Source organism: Protomyctophum parallelum (genome assembly GCF_964188405.1).
Source record: "Protomyctophum parallelum genome assembly, chromosome: 8".
NCBI lineage: Eukaryota > Metazoa > Chordata > Actinopteri > Myctophiformes > Myctophidae > Protomyctophum > Protomyctophum parallelum.
In genome coordinates, this window is record NC_139703.1 from 38,474,768 (window position 1) to 38,497,458 (window position 22,691).

General features: G+C 42.3%; 1 protein-coding gene across 1 annotated transcript in view; it reads left to right on the forward strand.

The window, feature by feature from the left end:
• The first annotated feature begins 18,264 nt into the window (after window positions 1-18,264).
• Window positions 18,265-22,691, forward strand: part of LOC310862572 (engulfment and cell motility protein 2) — a 42,923-nt gene continuing 38,496 nt past the window's right edge. The window contains exon 1 of the mRNA XM_083770533.1: window positions 18,265-18,351. The gene's annotated coding sequence lies outside the window, so the exon portion shown is untranslated. The remainder of the gene's footprint in view (window positions 18,352-22,691) is intronic.

Consider the following 22,691-nt stretch of genomic DNA (forward strand, 5'->3'; position numbering starts at 1 on the left):
TGGTGTGGGGGGGAAGGGGAGAAGGTTTTAGGCCTGTCACAAAGATGCAAAATCATATTTTACCATATTTAATTGACATTTATACCACTTAAATGGTGTAAAAGGTAAATTGCTGATCACAGACGGGGTAAATCACAGATCGATCGTCATTTGGAGCGAATATCGGCCGATCACCGATCGATCGGTGGCGAATTATCGGAGCATCTCTATGAAAAACATGTTTCTGTTTCAGTGGTGCTCAAACCTTTTAAAACACGTTTATGTATCAGTGGTGCTCAAACCTTTTCATGTCAAGGACGCCCCCAAAAGTATTTGGTTATAATATTTGGTTCCAGGGCCCCCTACAAGAACAGATTTGGTTATAATATTTGGTTCCAGGGTTCCCCTACAAGAACAGATTTGGTTATAATATTTGGTTCCAGGGTTCCCCTACAAGAACAGATTTGGTTATAATATTTGGTTCCAGGGTTCCCCTACAAGAACAGATTTTAGTTAAAAATGTTCGCTTTAGAAGAATATACTAGATTCAATGATTTGCACACATTTTCAAGACTTATCTAAAAGAAAATATCAGTAATCTACAAGCTCATAGCACGGCACAAAATGGGTTTTGATTCTCCTTGATGGAGTCCATATGGGGCACATAGTATTATCCACACCACTTCCCTCCTGCGGCCTCCCCCCCCCCCCCCCCCCCCCCCCCCCCCAGGCAGTGTTGTACAGCACACACAATTATTTCTACATTTTTATCCCACGATTTTGTAACCCAGTTTTCTTTTCACCCAGTGCCAATTGTCTAATGTAATCCTGGGCGCTACACTTCCTCTGCCAACCTGGGGGGGGCAGCGGACTGACCTCATGCCTCCTTCTATGCATGAGGAGTCCAAGCTGCTTCTTTTCACCTGACAGAGGGGAATTTCCCTGGCCGGACGTAGCGCGTGGAAGGGACACGTTATTCCGACCAGTTCCTTTCCCCTCCATCAGGCGCCCTGGCTGGCCAGGGGGAGGTAGTTTTAGAGACCAGGATTACGGCATGTTTTTGTGAGGGTATCTACCCTAGGGGACACGGGGAGAACATGCAAACTCCACACAGAAAGGCCCTATCGCCAACCCCCGCCTCGGGTATGGGCACTGATGACGCGGAGGAGGGAACACTCCGCCAGTGCCCACAGCAGAGTATGTGGTCATCGTGTCAAAGCCGTAAGAGGCGGCCGAGTTTGCAGACGGCGGGGTGGCCGCCTCCTCCTCCTCTGCTTCTTCTACAGCAGATAGAATGGGTTGGCGTGGAGACTGGAATTCGAAGGTGGCGTTTAAAAGGGCTTGCCTTTGAGGTGGAACTTCCAGCTATGGGATTCTCCCTCTGTGTCGCTGGCCTCATCCTCCGTGGTGGAAGAAGATGAGGGGTTGGACGTGGGGGCGGTGGCAGAAGATGAGGGGTTGGACGTGGGGGCGGTGGCAGGTCCGCTCAGGACATCATCGGCCGGGAGGGTCTCGGCTTCAGCCTCCTCTTCCTCCCGGTCTTCCGTTTCCAGGTGAATTCCCAGGTCTTGGTCCTCCGGGTCATGTTGGAGGGAGAGCATTGGGACTGGGCCTGCGTGGGTATGAAGCTGGATCTTCGCTTCTTGGTTGAATTCACACAAGTCCTGAGGTGTACTGGTATCACTGCTTAGGGTGCCGGACTGGAAGACGACGGGCAGAGGGGTGATTTGGGGTGACGGTATGCCACGGTACCGGGCCTGGGTGTCACGGCAACGGGCCAAATCCATCCATGCAAATGTTCCTCTGGAACTGGAGAGTGGTGAGTGGTTTTGAGGTACAAAGGAAGCCGTGCCGAGTTCTAGCCAGGCCGCCTTGGATTCCGCTGCCTTGAGTGGAAGTGGCCGTTTGGCAGCAGGGATAGGGCACGAGGCCGCCAAGGGTTTCAAAGGCTCGGTTTTTTTGGTAGCAGCTGATGTTGCCATTGTTGGTCTCTTAGCTGCTGTGGCAGAAGCCGGTCTGCTGACATCTGGAGAGCAGAGAGATAAAATGACTAACATTCATTAATTGTTCAAATGGAATTATTATATTATATTAATGCATTTATTCCTTGCACTGTGCACAGTGCACTGAAGTTTTTAAATTCCCCCCCACCACCACACAACGGTAGTTTAACATGTGATCATATTTCTGTTCACGAAGATCCATGTGTGATCGCTTGGAAGATCCACCATGCAGTCTTCATGATTTATGCGTTAGGTGGATGGTGTGAAATCACAACCTCCTTGTGCAATGCCAGATGTAGAAGCTCTGTTCCTTCGCTGGGTCCGTCTTTCGTGCCCGTTTTCAACATGCGCATGATCTTTCGTGCCTGTTAACATGCGCGTCATCTTTCGTGCCTGTTTTACACATGCTTGTGTCCATGTTTCTCACACAGAACCTCTTCCATCATGCTCTTCCTTCTGTTCCATCATCAAAATAATGCTTTTTCTTTTTTTGTTCAAATCTGAAATGACACAGAAGCTTTCCTGGGTTTTAATGGGTTAAACGTTGATTTCTCTGGAAACCTAGCCGGTCATTTATGTGATAACTCGGTTCACACCGGTTGAGCCAGTTGCTGGATCTCGGCAATATATAATCTATAATAATTATATATACATACATATAATATATAATATGCCTTGGTGGCAGTTTGTAGTATTTTAAATGACGCTAAAGTGGTCTGATCGTCATATAGAGGAAAGGAGAATTAAATGACGATATTATGGAGTAGTCGTCCTCTGTACAGTATTTTTTTATTTAATTGGGTTGTAAACTCGTTGGCAGGTTTAAGGTGTGTAAATGTGCGCATGCATCCTCTTTCAACTGTAAATTATTGTTTTTTGATAACTGGACAGGATTAGGGACTGTATAGTCTGGACTGTGGTTAATCCTTTGTTTAATGCCACATGAACACCAAAATGGGTTAAAGAAAACTGCCAACACTGTGTGGGACTTCCCACAGTAAACGTATTTTGTGGCCTCAGTCGAACTCATAGCGTACTGTAATTCGTACTGTAGTTAAGTGAAGTTATACAATTTATTTGTGAACTCTATCTGCCTGTTGCATCTTGGGTAATATGCAATAGGCTCTATGCACACAGAACTCTTCCTACTTCCAAATAATTATAATAATATAATAACTCTTCCTACTTCCAAAGCTGCTTCTCAAACGTTTACATTTCAAGGACTCTCGTATAACTCTTGAGAGTTACGGATTCATTTGGTTCCATTTGTACCAACGGTCAGAGCGAAGAGAGGCAGTGATCGAAGACACAACCTGACTGTTTATCCTGTTGAGGTTGGTGTAAGTTGGCCTCTCAATTTAGCCTGTTGAGGTTGGTGTAAGTTGGCCTCTCAATTTATCCTGTTGAGGTTGGTGTAAGTTGGCCTCTCAATTTATCCTGTTGAGGTTGGTGTAAGTTGGCCTCTCAATTTAGCCTGTTGAGGTTGGTGTAAGTTGGCTTCTCATTTTAGCCTGTTGAGGTTGATGTAACGTCTCCATTGTGTCTTTAAGGACAGCGTACACATCGGGGGAAACCTTGGTCTTAGCAAAGTGTTTGAGGTTGCCCATGCAGTAACTCTTGCTGAAAATGGAAGGGGGCTCCTTTTTCTTTTGTCCACCTGTCTTCGCAGTGCGCTTCTTTGGTTGAACTGTAACTTGGCTTCTCAATTTAGATATAATATCTATATCTATATCTATATATAATTTTTATCCCATGATTTTGCAACCCAGTTTTTTCACCCAGTGCCAATTATCTAATGTAATCCTGGGCGCTACACTTCCTCTGCCAACCTGGGGGGGGGGGGGGGGGGGGCAGCGGACTGACCTCATGCTTCCTTCTATGCATGAGGAGTCTAAGCTGCTTCTTATCACCTGACAGGGGGGGGGGAGTTTCCCTGGACGGACGTAGCACGTGGAAGGAACACGTTATTCCAACGAGTTCCTTTGCCCTCCATCAGGCGCCCCGGCTCAGATAAGACTGTTCTGTTTGGATGAATGGGCTGTCAATGGGATGTTGCACCTTGTTAGCACCCTGCCATAACTTGTATGGTAAGGTTCAAGGTCTTTATTAATGTCCCAGAAGGGCAATTAGGCTACAGCCAAAGTAGTGGTTTAAACAATACAAACAATACAGGACAACAACAGACATGAGACACCATAGCATAAACAGAGATCTGGGCGCATCTAGTGCAGGTATAGAATCAAAGATAATCTGAAAAAAGTGCTAGGATATAAAGTGCTTGTTTCAGCATATCACCACATTACATGTTACTGGCAGTGTTGACTGCATGAATGTAAGATGGTACGTAAGATGGTCTGCATTATGGTCCAATGGGACCCAGAAGTAGAAAGAGGTATTCTGTGTGCGTATAGAGCCTATTTAAGAGCATCTCGTAGCAAAAGGATGTGTTGAATCCTACACTTATATATTGTTGATATCTGAACGGTGCCGATGAGGCTCACCGATGAGGCTCATCGCTCACCGATGAGGCTCATGGCTCACCGATGAGGCTCATGGCTCACCGATGAGGCTCATCGCTCACCGATGAGGCTCATGGCTCACTGATGAGGCTCACTGCAGGACAGGCCTGGGTGGGAGCAAAGCATTATGGGTCTTTTTGGAATTAATTTGATAGCTTTAACCCATTTAGACCTGACATCGAAATTAAAACAATGTCTCGTTCACTCTGAAAGAATAATTATATTACAACATTTGGGCCACATTTTCACGATTTTTCAAAAATAGCAGACCTACAAGCTCGTAGCGCGCCACTCGGTGGCACGCTATGAGCTTGTAGATCTGCTATTTTTCAATAGCTAAAGCATGACATTATGCTAACACCAAAATGGGTTAAAACCCATTATTCATCCCACTAATCTGACGGTGACATTTCAAACCTTCTTGGTTTCCACACTTGTCAAAGCAATCGATTTAAAGCGGCACTATGTAACTTTATTTTAATTAATAAAATGTAAAATTTGACCAGTCTGTATTATGGTATAGAGTATGTTAATACTATATCACTTTTGGGGTTTACAATTGGGGTGATTTTATTTGTCGTCTGTCTGATCAGATTCTTTCATGTCAAGGACCCCAAAAATGATATGTAATTGGCCACCGACCCCCATCTGAAAATATGTTATTCCAGGAACCCCTCGGAAGCAAAGATTTTAGTTAAAAACGTTCGTTATGAAAGAATATATATTCAAAGATTTGTGCCACATTTTCACGATTTTTCAAAAATAGCAGACCTCCAAGCTCATAGAGCTCATAGCGCGGCACCGAGTGCCATGCTATGATCTTGTAGACCATATATGTCTTTTATAAAGTCTTATGTGGTTTCAAAATGGAATCGAATAAGAGTTTTGAGTTGCCTTAAACAAAACACAAAGTCAAATAGCTTTTGTAGCTTAAATTTAGTTAACAGAATTGTCTTTTAGGTGTGTGATGTGCGTATTACATGATTAGAATTATCCCCTTTTGAAATTTGCACAATTCATCTCGGAGCGAACCCTCTCACGTGGGTGGAAGTGTTTGGCGTTAACAATGGCTTGGCTATACAATTTCACAACAACATTGTGGTGGTTATTATTTATTATTTATGTCCGGCGTGAAATAGCTCGCCCATATTTTAATTAATAGCCCCTTAACCCATTTAGGCCTGACAGTTTTCTGAAATACCTCATGTTTCTGTATCAGTGGTGCTCACTATTTCATGTCAAGGACCCCAAAAATGATACGTAATTGGCCGCCGACCCCCCATCTGAAAATATGTTGTTCCAGGAAACCCCCAGAAGCAAAGATTTGAGTTAAAAACGTTCGCTCTGAAAGAATATACATATATTCAAAGATTTGTGCCACATTTCATTTTCACGATTTAAAAAAAATAGCAGACCTACAAGCTATAACATAATGCTTAAAACACCCAAAGGGGTTCCCGCCCCAAAATGGGTCAAATTCCCCTAGTTAATTAGAACTTTGCATATTGCCTGTAGATTTTAATCACTCCAGCGTCTTTTTCTATGTCCCTTTCCTACCTCATGTGATAATAAACCTCACTGCAGCTCAGTGGACGACACAGTGAAGACCTATTATTATTATAATATGTATTATTATAATAAAACTCACTGCAGCTCAGTGCAGTGAAGACGTATTATTTAGCGTTGATCTGGGATTTAAATGGCTGCCCACATGGTGTGGTATGTGTGCAATATCCTGTTGAAACTGAAAGATGCGTTTCTGTAAAACATGAGGAATCAAGATGCATCTAAAGATTTATGTAGCCCCTCCCCCAGCCAAGACCCAGCCCGCCGGACCCTGAGTCCTGCCAATTGGGCTCAGCCCTATTGGCAGACCCTGAGCCCAGCCAATCAGGCTCAGCCCTATTGGCAGGCCCTATTGGCCGACCCTGAGCCCTGCCAATCGGGCCGCTCAGCCCTATTGGCACAGCGGGTTGCGCGTTGGTCTGGCGAGTGGGAGCCCCCGGGTTCAATCCCCGCTTCCTTCCGCTACAATGCTACAATCTGGCGTAGTCGGCAGGATGTGGGGTGTGTGTGTGTGTGTGTGTGTGTGTGGGGGACCCCCAGTTCAAATAATTATGGTTATTTTGGGGCGGTCACGGTCTGAAAAGGTTGAGAACCACTGTCCTACTCCAACTGATCATGTAATAACAATGTAAGCTAGAACGGAGAGCTAATCCTGTAGATCAATCATCCAAAGTTGTTTGCTTCTATACTTTGATATCACACAACACGCCTTAACAAAAAGCTTTCTTTGTCTTTCTGTTGAAACCGTTTTTTTTTTTGTAAGATTTGTTTGTTTTTGGGGCATTTTTGCCTTTATTGATAGGGTACAGGAAAGGGGGGGAGAGACATAGGGAGGGGGGGGGGGGGGGGGAGACCTGCGGCAAGGGCCGACAGGCTCGGGACTCGAACCCGCGACACGCCATCAGGCTGGGTTTTCCGACCTAGGTGCCTGGACCGCTCAGCTCAGCGGCCCAGGCCGAAACCTGTTTGATTTTAACCACCTTAAATAATATATATATACTCAATTGACTGGGGTCCCCCAGGGCTCTGTGCTAGGTCCTCCCTAGTATTTCCCTCTACACCAAATGTCCTAGAGACCCTATTACATATAGTAGGGTAATCCTAGTGGTTATTGTGTGTGTACTGAAATGAATTGTGCGCACGCAAGTGTTGTTGTTACGAGGCGATGACGTACGTCGTACTGTTGGCTCTCGCTCTCTCAAACCTTCCCTCTGCTGTTGTTTATCGAAATGTTCCACGATAAAAAAACAAAAACATGAATTTGTTTATTATAATTTGTAAATGTTTTTCATGTCATTTGATGCTGGTAAAAAATAAATTCAAAGCGAAACGAAAGTGCTGTCAGTCAAATCCGTTTGGAATTCGGGTTTTTGAGAGTTCCTTGTGTCGCCTGTGGAGCGAGCTATCGGTTATGATGGACTCATCTCTTTTCGGTGAATGTTACCGAGTCTGTTGTTATGCTTGATTTCATGGATGACTTGCAAGATTTTGGTGTTGCCTATGAGTAGATATTTTTTTATATACTGTAACAGATTATTTTTGTTTCGAATATTAACGTTATTTTTTGTTTTCTTTACCCATTTTTAACCATAAAACTTTACCTTTTCCAGAACTTCTGGATCAAAGTCTATACATGCCTGACAAATATGAGTCGTTTTGTCGATACGATGTCAGAAAGACTATTTTTGATGTTGCGCATGCGTTGTACTTGATATATCAGCCCATTCAGAGACTTCTAATTTTCAAATTTTAATTTATTTAAGTCGATTTGAGCCGTGAATTTATTTCCCCTCGAGTTCCAAACAATCATTCCATGAGACGAATCTGTGTTTCTCATTTTTGGGTTTTGTGCATATTTTTGTTTTCTGTACACTATGTCTATGTTGAATAAAAGTTCTATTGTGCAGTGTATTCCGTGGGTATAGCGTTTTGGCTTATTGTCTACTTGTTTGCCTTGAGGATTTAACCATTAATCTAAATGTTAAAGGTATATTTTGGATAGTAATCATTGGTATAGCAGTGGTTCCTCCATCTTTCAGGTCTGATAGTAATCATTGATGTATTTAACAGTTTGCAGAATTACAGTATATTACTACTTGAAATGTACTTGAAATGTATACACATATACATTACATTATATATTGTATACTAGTACTTGAAATGTATACATTTCAAGTACTAGTATACAATATATAATGTAATGTATATGTGTATACATTTCAAGTACAACTCAATACAAAAACTGTTAACTGTGAGTGGACGATAACATAAAGCATTACACTTACAATAGGGTTCACCATGTTCAATTCATCAAAACATTTAGAGACGATACACTTCTATATAGTCAAAAACAGGAAATCATCATAGGAGGTAAAAAGGGGTGGGTGGGGGATTCAGATTTTACGTCCTTTTGGTCGAGTCCCAGAAGAGAGATTAGTTGTTTGCCAGGGACCCAAACTAGTGAAAATAGCAGATCTACAAGCACACAACGCAGCTTGTAGATCGGCTATTTTCACTACTTCTTAATTATTCATGGGGTTTCTTCGTTTAAAATGTATAAATTTAGTATTTTTATTAAACCCATTTTGAGCGGGAACCCCTTTTGGTGGTTACATACATTCTTTTATAATTTAGCTATTGAAAAATAGCAGATCTACAAGAACTTGTAGGTCTGCTATTTTTGAAAAATTGTTAAAATGTGACTCAAATCTTTCAGAAAATTGTCATGATTCAGAAAACTTTTAATTTCGACGTCAGGCCTGAAAATATATATTATAACATATTCTTTTTTTTATTTTTTTATTAATTTTTATCCCACGATTTTGTAACCCAGTTTTCTTTTTCACCCAGTGCCAATTATCTAATGTAATCCTGGGCGCTACACTTCCTCTGCCAACCTGGGGGGGCAGCGGACTGACCTCATGCCTCCTTCTATGCATGAGGAGTCCAAGCTGCTTCTTTTCACCTGACAGAGGGGAATTTCCCCGGCCGGACGTAGCGCGTGGAAGGGACACGTTATTCCGACCAGTTCCTTTCCCCTCCATCAGGCGCCCCGGCTGGCCAGGGGAGGCAGTTTAGAGACCAGGATTACTGCATGTTTTTGTGAGGGTACCTACCCTATAGGGACACGAGGAGAACATGCAAACTCCACACAGAAAGGCCCTTTCGCCAACCCCCCGCCTCGGGTATGGGCACTATAACATATTCTTAAATGTAGGAAAAATAAATTAGATTTTTTTACTCAAGTCGTGATCCATAAAACAATCTAGTGTGTTTGTTCAGTAACGGCAGGTTTGTGTCTCGATCCCTGCAGTCTCTCCTCTTTTACTAAACTAGTTTTCAGCTGCAGGTCATCCAGGAGAATGAACCCACTTATCAGATCCAATTTGGTTCTGCTCGCTTCCAATTCCACTGGTTTATCCTGCATTCTGTATGCTCTCTCTCTCTCTCTCTCTCTCTCTCTCTCTCTCTCTCTCTCTCTCTCTCTCTCTCTCTCTCTCTCTCTCTCTCTCTCTCTCTCTCTCAATTCAATTCAATTCAAAGGGCTTTATTGGCATGAGAAAACATACGTTTACATTGCCAAAGCAGAAAGAACAATACAATCAAAACAAAAAATATGTACTTTGTCAGAATCTTCAATAGATCAACTTCTATGTACCAAGGTCACTCGATGCAGGTATAGTGCAGGAATATACACAATGATTAGTCTTTACGGTGGTTGTGTTCCATTTGATATCCTTCTCCTATCACAGCAACTCACAAATCTTGCTGCTGCTCTCTCTCTCTCCCCCCTGATTGCATTGGAAGTGGTCCTGACCTGAAACTAGAGTCTACCGTATTTTCTGTTTACAAGAAATGTGGAGTCGACCCCTGTTACTCTGAACAAACTATTACATACTGTAGCAGCAGGGGCCTTCAACAGGGGCCCCTCAGGGCTGCTATATAGGGGGTCCTTTGTATAATCTGGTATTTAAATAGTTTTGAGAAAAGTAGTGTCTAAACACTATACTGTAAAAAAAGAGGTACATATTGTAAACTGAAATGTAAAGCATGTTTTTCATGGCTGTATGGCACTCTGAATAAAAAAATATATAAAAATAAATAAATAAAAGTGTATAGGCTACAGTGTATATGGATGGTAAAAAACTAAACAAAACTAAAAATCACACCCGTGTGAACCGAGTGGTGCAACTCCCCCCCTCCCCCCCCCCCCCCCCCCTCTAAGCACTAATACTATGTCTCTCTCTCTCTGTTTCTGGCAAACAGCGCCCCTACTGGTACTCAGTCATACTCGTGCTCATTAATACATACATACATAACATAACATAGGTGAACAGTGAATGGTGTGCACACGGACATTGCTGGTTGTAGGAGTGGTTGCACCACTCAAAAAAAGTGGCCACGAATGAATTATAATAAGTAACGGTTACGCCGCCGGTGGTCTCATTCTGATCAGTCGGGGTGACATGTATACAGCCTACCTCATGTCTCCTCCTACAAGGCGTGGTGTCAGTGGCGTGCACAGACATTTAGAGGGGCAGGTGCTTAAGTGAAAAAAGGGCACCTTGTTGTGCAGCACATTTTGGGGCGGGAACCCATTTTGTTGCTTTAGCTATTGAAAAATAACAGATCTACAAGCTCGTAGCTTGTAGGTCTGCTATTTTATTTATTTATCGAAAAAACCACTGACATAGAAACATAGCTTTAGATTGTGGCGGCCTAAATAATATAGTAGAAGCGTTTTTTTTAATCAAGATTTGATCAATGTCACCGCATGGTCCACACTACAATTTTTTTTTTAAGAGCAAAATTGCCAAAAGGGCAGGGGGCTCTAGCACCCCCTAGTGTCTATCTGTGCACGCCACTGCAGCCTACCTCATGTCTCCTCCTACAAGGCGTGGTGTCCAGTATCCCGTTTCTGAAAACTATTTCATTGGAAGAGAGGAATAATAGTTGAGCAGCATCGAATGATCGATGGCGCCTCTGCTGCCTGCACAGCCACAGGGTAAGAGAAACAATAACCGCAAACTATAGACATAATAATATTATACATCGCAGGGATTATCGACTTCATATCGATCAGCTCGCTCGTTCCAAAGGGGGTTTATTGTTGTGTGGATGTCAATAATGCGCCTTATTGGTATTCATTTATAATAACGTTGTTATTATATATATAGAGTCATAAATCCACTGAGGAAATACAGTAGATCGGATCGTTGTCAACTGGTGTTAAAAATGGCATTTGATTTTAATTTAAAAAAGCGCTGCAGGGAAATATATATTTGATCTGTTGTGTGTGTGTTTATTAATGAAGGCATCGCTGCCTGTAAATCGTCGTAGAAAATGTATGTAATGAGGATGCTTTTACATACGTTAACGTGCACACTACGTGCACTTAAGTCTCATATCGTGTGTGTGTGTGTGCCCTGGCTGGAATGATCACAAAGACATGTTGTTAGCGGTTAGCCAGTGATGCTACCAACGTCATTATTTTATATATAGCCTAATATTAACCCGAAGAGAGAATTAATTAATTGACTATCAGTTATGGCGAAAATGCAGATCTACTGTCATCATTGCAGCTGCAGCTCCATAAATGACTTCATGAAAACATGATGCGAGGCTAAAACACTGTGTTCTGTGTCTGTGTCCATTAACTTGGAAATGAATGTGTCGTGTCTTGATTTGGCAGCCATACAATCATGGCGCCGACAGCATCATTATTCTAATATTATTATGCATCATTTTACACTAGATTTTAGAGGTCTCATATGGCACAAAGACATCATTTATTTCCGATGAATAGATTTGTAAAAGACAAACAACTTAGGGACTAAATTCTTTTCGCTCAAACAAGGGACTAAATTATTTTCGCTCCTATGCCACCAAAATGTGGAACGCCCTACCAACAGTCATTAAGACATGTGAATCCCTTGACTCCTTCAAAACCGCTCTCAAACCTACGGATTGCTGCAATTCGAAACTGGCCTCTGTAAAATCTGAATCCCCCCCCACCGCCCCCCCCCCCCTTTCCCCTCACTGTATATGTATCCTTTCCCTTTTTGCTTCCTATATGATGAATTCCTGTTCTGTTCTTTGACTATATAGAAGTGTCTATTTGTATGTCTCTAAATGTTTTGATGAATTGAACAATGTGGACCCTGTTGTAAACAAGTGTAATGCTTAATTGGGTCGTCCACTCACAGTTAACAGTCTTTGTATTGAGTTTGTGCTTGAAATGTACTGTAATTCTGCAAACTGTTAATAAATATTTCAATCAATCAATCAATTAATGTATTCTGATGTATAGCCTTTCTAGATTGAGATTGCTGACCAGTCAGTCACCTCGCCTCCCATCTGATATAGAAGTGTCTATTTGTAATATAGAAGTTTTGATTGATTGATTGAAATATTTATTAACAGTTTGCAGAATTTTTAATAAGACCGAGGTCCGGTCCCATGCGCGGCGTCCATCGGAGAGCGGGGCTCTATGCCCGTTTAGTATAGTCAAGCCAAGCTTATACAAATCAGATCCCCTTCCAACCAACCAATAATGGGGTTCAGAGTGCAGGCCCGGAGTGGAACTCCAAATCAGGCCGGGAGTTATACGCCCTGGCAGGCCACACTGCGCGCGCGCTTAGCGCGCGCCGGAATTTTGGGGGCCCTTTTTTTGCTGGCCTGACCTTATTTTTTTAATAATAATTTGCCTAGTGTCCGCAGAGAGGTGGTCCGCGGTCCGGTCGTGGACCGCAGTCCGCCAGTTGAGTACCCCTGGTATAGACTAATGCATGTCAAGCTGGGGGTCCTTCAAAATAAAGCTTGAGAATCGCTGCTATATGTTCTCTTATGGGGGTCCCTGGCATATGTTTTTAAATGGCGGTCCGCGGGCTAATAAGTGTCAATTTGGGGCTCCTTGACGTGAACAAGTTTGGGAACCACGAGACCAGCCAGCCAGTTAGTCAGTCAGTCAGTCAGCCAGTCAGTCAGTCAGTCAGTCAGTCAGTCAGTCAGTCAGTCAGTCAGTCAGTCAGACACCTCTCATCCCATCAGAGTCAGGTATACCCTGTATGTCATAATGAGGCTGCTTCGTGTGTGAGTGTGTGTGTGTGGTAATTACTTGCGCAAGCAGAGCGCGCAAGTACCAGTTTCGCCGGGACTCGTATGCACCGTCCCAGCCGTCCCGCCAATTTTGAGGTCCATTAACTGAGGAGAAGTCTGAAACCTGTCCTGGACACGTTATTATACATCCCACCAACGTTCAAGGATGTGTTTACAAACATTTCAGGGTTTGTCTACAAACGTGTGATTTGTTTACCTACATGGTGGATTTGTTTACAAACATATGGTATTTGTTTACAAACATTTTGATGTTTGTTAACAGATATTTGGGATCTGCTTACAAACATTTGGGATTTGTTTACAAACATTTGGGATATGTTTATAAACATTTGCGATTTGTTTACAAACATAATCAGTGTTTGTTTACAAACATGGTATGGTTTGTTTACATGCATTTGTGATTTGTTTATAAACATTGTATGGTTTGTTTACAAACACTGTATGGTTTGTTTACAGACATTTGTGAATTGTTTATACATATTGTATGGTTTGTTTACAAACATGTGGTTTTTTTTTACAAACATTTTTGATTTGTTTACAAACATTTTGATGATTGTTTACAAACATTTGGGATTTGTTTACAAACATTTCAGATTTTTTTTTTATATATATATATATATATATATATATATATATATATATATATATATATATATATATTTAAAAAAGGGTCTGTTCATGTGGGGATGGCCAAAAATAGCCATGGCATTATTGAGGCACGTTATGTCTTGTGAGCTTGTAGAGTGGCTACTTTTGGCTATTATGTTCCCCCCCAGCATAAGGATGGAATGGATGCAGCTTTTTCAGAAAACTGATCTCAATCCTGGTCTCTAAAACTGCCTCCCCCTGGCCAGCTGGGGCGCCTGATGGAGTTGAAAGGAACTGGTCGGAATAACATGTTCCTTCCACGCGCTACGTCCGGCCGGGGAAATCCCCCCCCCCCCCCTGTCAGGTGAAAAGAAGCAGCTTGGACTCCTCATGCATAGAAGGAGGCATGAGGTCAGTCCGCTGCCCCCCCAGGTTGGCAGAGGAAGTGTAGCGCCCAGGATTACATTAGATAATTGGCACTGGGTGAAAAGAAAACTGGGTTACAAAATCGTGGGATAAAAATTTAAAAAAAGAAAACTGATCTCAGGTCAAAATAGGTTGAAAACACCTCTGGTCCCTGGGGGGGGGGGGGGGGGGGGGGGGTTACGCCCATCTAGTGAGACCCTTCACTGTCAGGTGAAAGGGGGGGGGGGGGGGGACCCTTCACTGTCAGGTGAAAGGGGGGGGGGGGACCCTTCACTGTCAGGTGAAAGGGGGGACGGGGACGGGACCCTTCACTGTCAGGTGAAAGGGGGGGGGGGGGGGGACCCTTCACTGTCAGGTGAAAAGAAAACCCCAGGCTATCTTCACCCTCCCAATGGCTTATTGTGGGGGTTAGCACAGATGGAGTACTCGTAGAGAGGCTGGGGGATTAGGAATTGGCTTACTTATTAAATTGGGACTTGAAGGGGAGAAAATGTCTGGGAGGGGCATGTGTTGCTCAACAACACAGCCTTTTCATTATGCCTGCCCCTGAGATCTCTGCAGGATTTCTGTTCTTCAAAAATAAAATAAATTAAAACACCTCTGCTGGTCTTATGGTGGAACTACAGGTGATGATGGAACTACAGGTAAAATGGCGTCAGTGAAAGGGAAGAAGATGCTGAATAGTGATTTCAACTGTGTGAGGATTTATGCAGAGTGACTGCTTGACTTATTGTTACTATGCTACCATTGGAACGCCAAAGAGTCGAGAGAGACGGACAAATTTAATTCCAAGACACAGCATCTCTTAGTGTGTGTGTGTGTGTGTGTGTGCGTGCGTGTGTGTGTGTGTGTGTGTGTGTGTGTGTGTGTGTGTGTGTGCGTGTGTGCGTGCGTGCATACTTATTAAGTACAATTCTGAGGTATTTTCAAATAGCCTACTTTTACTTCTGCACTACATCTCAAAGGCAAATATTGTTTTTTCCCCACTACAATTATTCTATTTGAAAACTTTAGTTGCTAGTTAATTACTTTGTAGATTTTGATTGACACTGTCCCGTCCCCCCCCCCCCCCCCCCGTCCCTCATGTCATTTCATCCTGGAGCCGTGACATGTGCGTGTGCGTGCGTGCGTGCGTGACGTGTGTGTGCGTGACTGCGTGTGCGTACTAGTAGCTACGCTGTCCTTCATAGCAGGACACTGAATGTATCTCTATAGTAGTTACGCTGTCCTTCATAGCAGCATACTGAATGTATCTCTAGTAGCTACGCTGTCCTTCATAGCAGGACACTGAATGTATCTCTATAGTAGTTACGCTGTCCTTCATAGCAGGACACTGAATGTATCTCTATAGTAGTTACGCTGTCCTTCATAGCAGGACACTGAATGTATCTCTAGTAGCTACGCTGTCCTTCATAGCAGGATACTGAATGTATCTCTATAGCTACGCTGTCCTTCATAGCAGCATACTGAATGTATCTCTATAGCTACGCTGTCCTTCATAGCAGGATACTGAATGTATCTCTATAGCTACGCTGTCCTTCATAGCAGGATACTGAATGTATCTCTATAGCTACGCTGTCCTTCATAGCAGGATACTGAATGTATCTCTATAGCTACGCTGTCCTTCATAGCAGGATACTGAATGTATCTCTATAGCTACGCTGTCCTTCATAGCAGCATACTGAATGTATCTCTATAGCTACGCTGTCCTTCATAGCAGCATACTGAATGTATCTCTATAGCTACGCTGTCCTTCATAGCAGGATACTGAATGTATCTCTAGTAGCTACGCTGTCCTTCATAGCAGGATACTGAATGTATCTCTAGTTACGCTGTCCTTCATAGCAGGATACTGAATGTATCTCTAGTTACGCTGTCCTTCATAGCAGGATACTGAATGTATCTCTAGTTACGCTGTCCTTCATAGCAGGATACTGAATGTATCTCTAGTTACGCTGTCCTTCATAGCAGGAGACTGAATGTATCTCTAGTTACGCTGTCCTTCATAGCAGGATACTGAATGTATCTCTATAGTAGCTACGCTGTCCTTCATAGCAGGATACTGAATGTATCTCTATAGCTACGCTGTCCTTCATAGCAGGAGACTGAATGTATCTCTATAGCTACGCTGTCCTTCATAGCAGGAGACTGAATGTATCTCTATAGTAGCTACGCTGTCCTTCATAGCAGGATACTGAATGTATCTCTAGTTACGCTGTCCTTCATAGCAGGATACTGAATGTATCTCTATAGCTACGCTGTCCTTCATAGCAGGATACTGAATGTATCTCTAGTTACGCTGTCCTTCATAGCAGGATACTGAATGTATCTCTAGTTACGCTGTCCTTCATAGCAGCATACTGAATGTATCTCTATAGCTACGCTGTCCTTCATAGCAGGATACTGAATGTATCTCTATAGCTACGCTGTCCTTCATAGCAGGATACTGAATGTATCTCTAGTTACGCTGTCCTTCATAGCAGGATACTGAATGTATCTCTATAGCTACGCTGTCCTTCATAGCAGGATACTGAATGTATCTCTATAGCTACGCTGTCCTTCATAGCAGGATACTGAATGTATCTCTAGTTACGCTGTCCTTCATAGCAGCATACTGAATGCACAACGCTACGCTGACTAGCACACAGTAGCTGTCTGTCTGTCTGTTTTTGGCAGCACATTTCTATTTTAGTCATAGTCGTCTTTGTAATGAAACTTTACATTCAGTTTTAGTCATATTTTAATTTTAGTCACCTGGAATGTTTTTAGTGTTAGTCTAGTTTTAGTCCACTAAATGTCATAAGATTTTAGTCGACTAAATCTGCAGTTCATTTAGTCGACTAAATGTATTTTGGTGCCGTCGTAATGACTAATTTTACACTTAAATAGCCGATCTACAAGCCAATCTCACAGGTGGGGAGTCTCTCTCTCTCTTTCGTGTGCAAGAAGAATGTCTCATGGATCTCATGAAAACGACGTATTCCTCATCTTGATTATATTTTTCAGCACAACTGTTGATTTGTTGTTCATAAATTGCATAAAGTGTTGTTGATTGTATGAAGTCAGTGGCAAATCGAGTCGTTTAATCCATTCTGGGCGGGAACCCCTTTTGGTGTCAGCATTATGTTATGCTTTAGCTATTGGAAAAATAGCAGATCTACAAGCTCATAGCACACCACCGAGTGGCGCGCTACGAGCTTGTAGGTCTGCTATTTTTGAAAAACCGAAGAACGACTGACATAGAAACATAGCTTTTTCAGAAAACTGTCAGGATGTAGAAGACATTTTTAGAATCTGATCTCAGGTCAAAATGGGATAACATAATTTTTAATGCAATCAGATGGGGCTTTTCTGTTTGGATGTATATGGGATGGGCTGTCAAGGACAGAAAGTAGTTTTTTGTGCTACTCAGTAGGCGTTCCGGACGCATAATGTCCGGGTATGATAATGATGACCACACGGCACACGCATAGCCTCTATTGTCAGACATTATGTAAGAAAGTTGGCGAACATTATTATATTATATTAACACATAACATTGTGAAAATAGCCTCGCAGACATGCAGAGGCTTTGTGAGCTTGTAGCTATTTTCACAATATTTATCTGTGGAATCGAATCGAAGTGGTTATTGTTTATTGGTCATTTAAAATAAATACACCTTATACAATGTATTCAGGGTTTTTTGTTGACCAAAAGGGAGTGTTTGGCAGAAGCCTCAGCTTATGATGCCAGCCCTTTAAATATTCAAAATAGCTATAAAAAGGATGAACAAAAAACAAAACAAGCATAACAAAACAAAAACAAGACAAAACAAAAACAAAACATACAAACAAAAAAAGGACAACAAAAAATATAATAATAATAATCATAATGATAATAATAGTAATAATAATAAATTCCAATTGCTTTGTCAGGGTGTGGTGTCATTATTTTGGGGGGGGGGGGGTCGCGACCTGAAAAGTAGTGGGGTAGTTATAGCGATGAGACATAAATTAATGCCAGTTTTTTTTTAAATGTCATTATTGTTTGTTGTTTTTCTTCAATCTCTGTGTCGACAGATTAGTTCAGGGAAGAAGAGGCCAGAAGAGAGAAACGGACCGAAGGAAGGGGAATGAAGAATGTCCACCGCCAGTTGTCTAAACATCATTGTGTAAGTCATAAGATGCTGCAGTTATAATACAGGGACAGATATTTGTCTAAACATCATTGTGTAAGTCATAAGATGCTGCAGTTTAAATTAAGTTTGTCTCAGAGATTAAAATAGGGTGCATTTTGCATCCCAAAACGCAGTTTATAGTTGAGGGACGCAATAAAACAACGACCTCTGACTGCATCCACGGGATGCACTACTGTACTACTGTACTGTTTTTTTATTCTAGTTTATTTTTGCTAGCTTTAGTTATAATAATCGTTTCTTATTCTGTTTTCTACATGAATTTAACCGCATTATAACCATAAAAAATGAAATGGGAGTTAAATGCTGCAATTTGTAAAAAATGCTAAATATGACTCCTAAAGTTGTTGAAGTGGGACTCATAAAATGTCCCTGGGATTTCAGAGACGGTCGCACCAAGACACTGGGCAGTGATTCAGTTGGGCATTTTGAACAGACACACTATTGACAGTGAGCGCGGCCATTCAAATGTGCCTTGCACGGCCTAGCCTCTAAATTAATTTATGTCCATAATACTAATCTATAAATAGCCATAATAAATGATTTAGTTTAATAATTAATTTAAATATCTTTTTGTGTCCAGGTCGCACCAAGACACTGAACTAGTAGTTCCATGTGACGAAAGTTTAACAAAAGTTAAATTGTGCTGTGGTAGAACAACAATACAAATGACGCTAGCTTTGGATTCATTTATTTTTAATGCGTGAACCCACAGTGACCCCCACCAAATGCCTGGAATTAAATACTTAATGTTCACCAAAACTCCCACTACGGGACTCAGGCAATCAATTAATACCTTCGCAACCACTATAATAATGGTATTCATCCAGCTTTAAGTCCAGAAACTCTGAACTGACCCTTTAAATGATTACATTAACTTTAGTATTTTATTGTGTAGTTTGTATTATATAGATGTCTACGCTAGTATATTATGATAGAATGCCCACCGTCTGACACTGTCAGACTGCATGTTTCCTATAAATTGGTCTATTATATCTACGGCCTGATTGGTCTATCTATGGCCTGTGTGTGTTTGTGCTTGGTAGATAATGACTAATAATAATAATAATAATTTGTAACAGATGCTTTGATTGATTGATTGAAATATTTATTAACAGTTTGCAGAATTTACAGTACATTTCAAGCACAAACTCAATACAAAGACTGTTAACTGTGAGTGGACGACCCAATTAAGCATTACACTTGTTTACAACAGGGTCCACATTGTTCAATTCATCAAAACATTTAGAGACATACAAATAGACATTTCTATGTACTGTAGCTAAAGTACAGAACAGGAATTCATCATATAGGAAGCAAAAAGGGAAAAGATACATATACAGTGAGGGGAAAAGGGGGGGGGGATTCAGATTTTACAGAGGCCAGTTTCGAATTGCAGCCATCCGTAGGTGCCCTTTGAGAGCGGTTTTGAAGGAGTCAAGGGATTCACATGTCTTAATGACTGTTGGTAGGGCGTTCCACATTTTGGTGGCATAGGAGCGAAAATAATTTAGTCCCTTGTTTGTGCCAAATCTGGGTTGTACATGGTTTGTTGCACTCCCTCTGGTGTTGTGGGTGTGGACTTCATTTACATTAAGGAAGTATTTAGACAGGTACATGGGTATCTTGGTGGTGTATCGAATCTTGTGGACCAGATCCATTGCAAGATGCTGTACTCTGTCGTCGACCCTAAGCCATCCCAGCCTGTCAAAGTGGGCAGGGGTGAGGTGGGTTCGGGGGGTGAGGCCAAGTAGGAGCCTGACCAGTTTCTTTTGGGAGGTCTGGAGCCTTGTTTTAAGGGCCTTTGAAGTGCTGTGGTACCAAGAGGTGGATGCATAGTCAAAGAAACCTTGTACAAGGGCTCCTGTTAAGGTCTTCAAGGTGTTTTTGCTGACCAGCGAGGAGATCCTGTAAAGGAATCTTGTTCTTTGATTTACTTTTTTGATTACGTTGGTGGCCATTTTATCACCGGAAAGATTGGCCTCCACGGTGGAACCTAGGTAGGTAATTTGATCTTTTCGTGTGATAATATTGTCACCCACTCTAACCAAGAAGCCATCTGCCTTGCTGAGATTACTATTTGATCCGAAGAGAATGGATTCAGTTTTTCCCAGGTGTATTATGGTATTATTCACATGGTCGCTGGCAGACACTCGCTCTGCGTTCAGAACTCTATATACTCGCTCTGCGTTCAGCTCACTATATACACTCACTCTGCGTTCAGCTCACTATATACACTCACTCTATACATAGTTATATATATATACTCACTCTGCGTTCAGCTCACTAGACACTATACACTCACTCTATACATAGTTATATATATACTCACTCTGCGTTCAGCTCACTAGACACTATACACTCACTCTATACATAGTTATATAATCCTTACCCGTTCTGAATATATGAACAGCAAATTATGTTCAGTGTGGGGAATTGTTTACAGATGGTCTTGGGAAGTTGGGTTGGGCACAAAAGTGGATATGGATATCTTGCTTGGTGTCCATGCGATAATGAAATTAGGTCAAAATTCCGCTAAATATGACGTAAATTAAAGCATGATGTATGATGATAAGAGTGCCCCTCACTTCACACAGGTGTGATTTTTCTTTAATAAAGTGATATGAGGTAGGGGCAGGCAATATGACAAAATATTATATCACAATATCTTTTCAGAAATGATCACAATATTGATATTCATCTGGATATCATATTTTTTATATAATCTATATAATCAATTTGTTTTTATACTGATAGACTATTAGTTTGGTATGCAGATAGATAGATAGATAGTCAATTCATTTTATGAATGGATGGACAGACAGACTATCCGTTTTTATCTTGCTGTTCTATCATGTGAGTGTGACATTTAGTGCAGAGGCTACTCGATGGTGAATTAGTAATGTAACATTCTCCTTGGCTTTGACTGCTTCAGTTCAGAAGCGTTGCATTTAGAGTTATGGACCTGAGCTAGGCACTGACTAATATATCCAGCCAGGTCGGTCATTCGTATTGCGCTGCGCACACGCTTTTAGCGAGGTGCTAAGCAAGGGTTGTTTTGGTATATCAATGGTAAATGGTAAATGGTGCATTTATATAGCGCCTTTATCCAAGGCGCTTTACAGAGATTGTGCATTACATTCACCCATTCACACACACACATTCATACACCGATGGCAGCGGAAACCATGCAAGGCACCAACTAGCACATCGGGAGCAATTAGGGGTTCAGTGTCTTGCTCAAGGACACTTCGACAGTAACTCTGGGGGAGCCCGGGTTCGAACTGGCAACCTTATGGTTACCATCCAGGCACTCTACCCCTGAGCCACCGCCGCCACCCTCAATCAATCCGTCCACTCCATGTGCGTGCGCACGTGCACTCTTTACGTGCGCGGCTGCACGCTGTTTCACCCACGTTTGGTTAAAAGTTATATCAAGTGATGTTTTAACATTACAAACTTTCTAAATAACTTTAGTATTCAACGTGTCGGGGTCCTAGCAACTCCTTCTGTCTTCTGTGCTACCATGCTACTATGCTAGCCTGCTGCTTTCGCTTCGCTGCTGAGTGCTGACAGGGAAGAGAACTGAGCAGCAACACAGGGAGGGGCGGGGCGGTGGGAGCAAAGGGACAGATCTTCAAATGAACACCCCATTGAGCCTCGACACGTTGTTAGCTTGTAGCTCTGCACTTTTTGGTGAACGGCACTGCCGTTCAGAAATATAAATTTAGGTATAGAACCGCGACTATAGAATGTGCACTTGCTGTAGACAGAGACTTGTCTTTATCACGATTGAATGGTCAAATCCTGTAGTCGCACCTGTGCTACAAATTTAATTTTGCAACTCGCATGGTGATATTTTTAGTCGCAAATGCGAGTACCTAGTCGCACTGTCGAGCCCTGGGAATAGCTGTAGTATGCGTCTGAGTTGTTTTCCCCGTGTGGTCAGATGCCTGCCTGGGGGCGGTGTGAAAAAGGGTAGGTGCATTGAGGGGGTTGGAAATATCCCGGTCACTGTGAAGGCCGTAGTACTGTAAATATGACATGAATATGAATGCAAAGTAGTGGTTGAGGTGTGGACAGGCTAGCTGTTGGTGTTGTGCATGGTGAGATGTGTGCAAACGGTGTGGTTTATTAGGAGAAGACGGCCAAAGGATGCAACACACACACACACACACGCGGCGCCAAATTGTATAGGGCACTCTTTGTTGTGTTGTGGCGGTAGCTAGAGGAAGCATGCCAGTGGGGTAACGGTGAGAACGGTGGCCTGTGATGCAGGTGTCGCTAAGGGGCGGAGGTGTGTGAGGGTGCGAGGT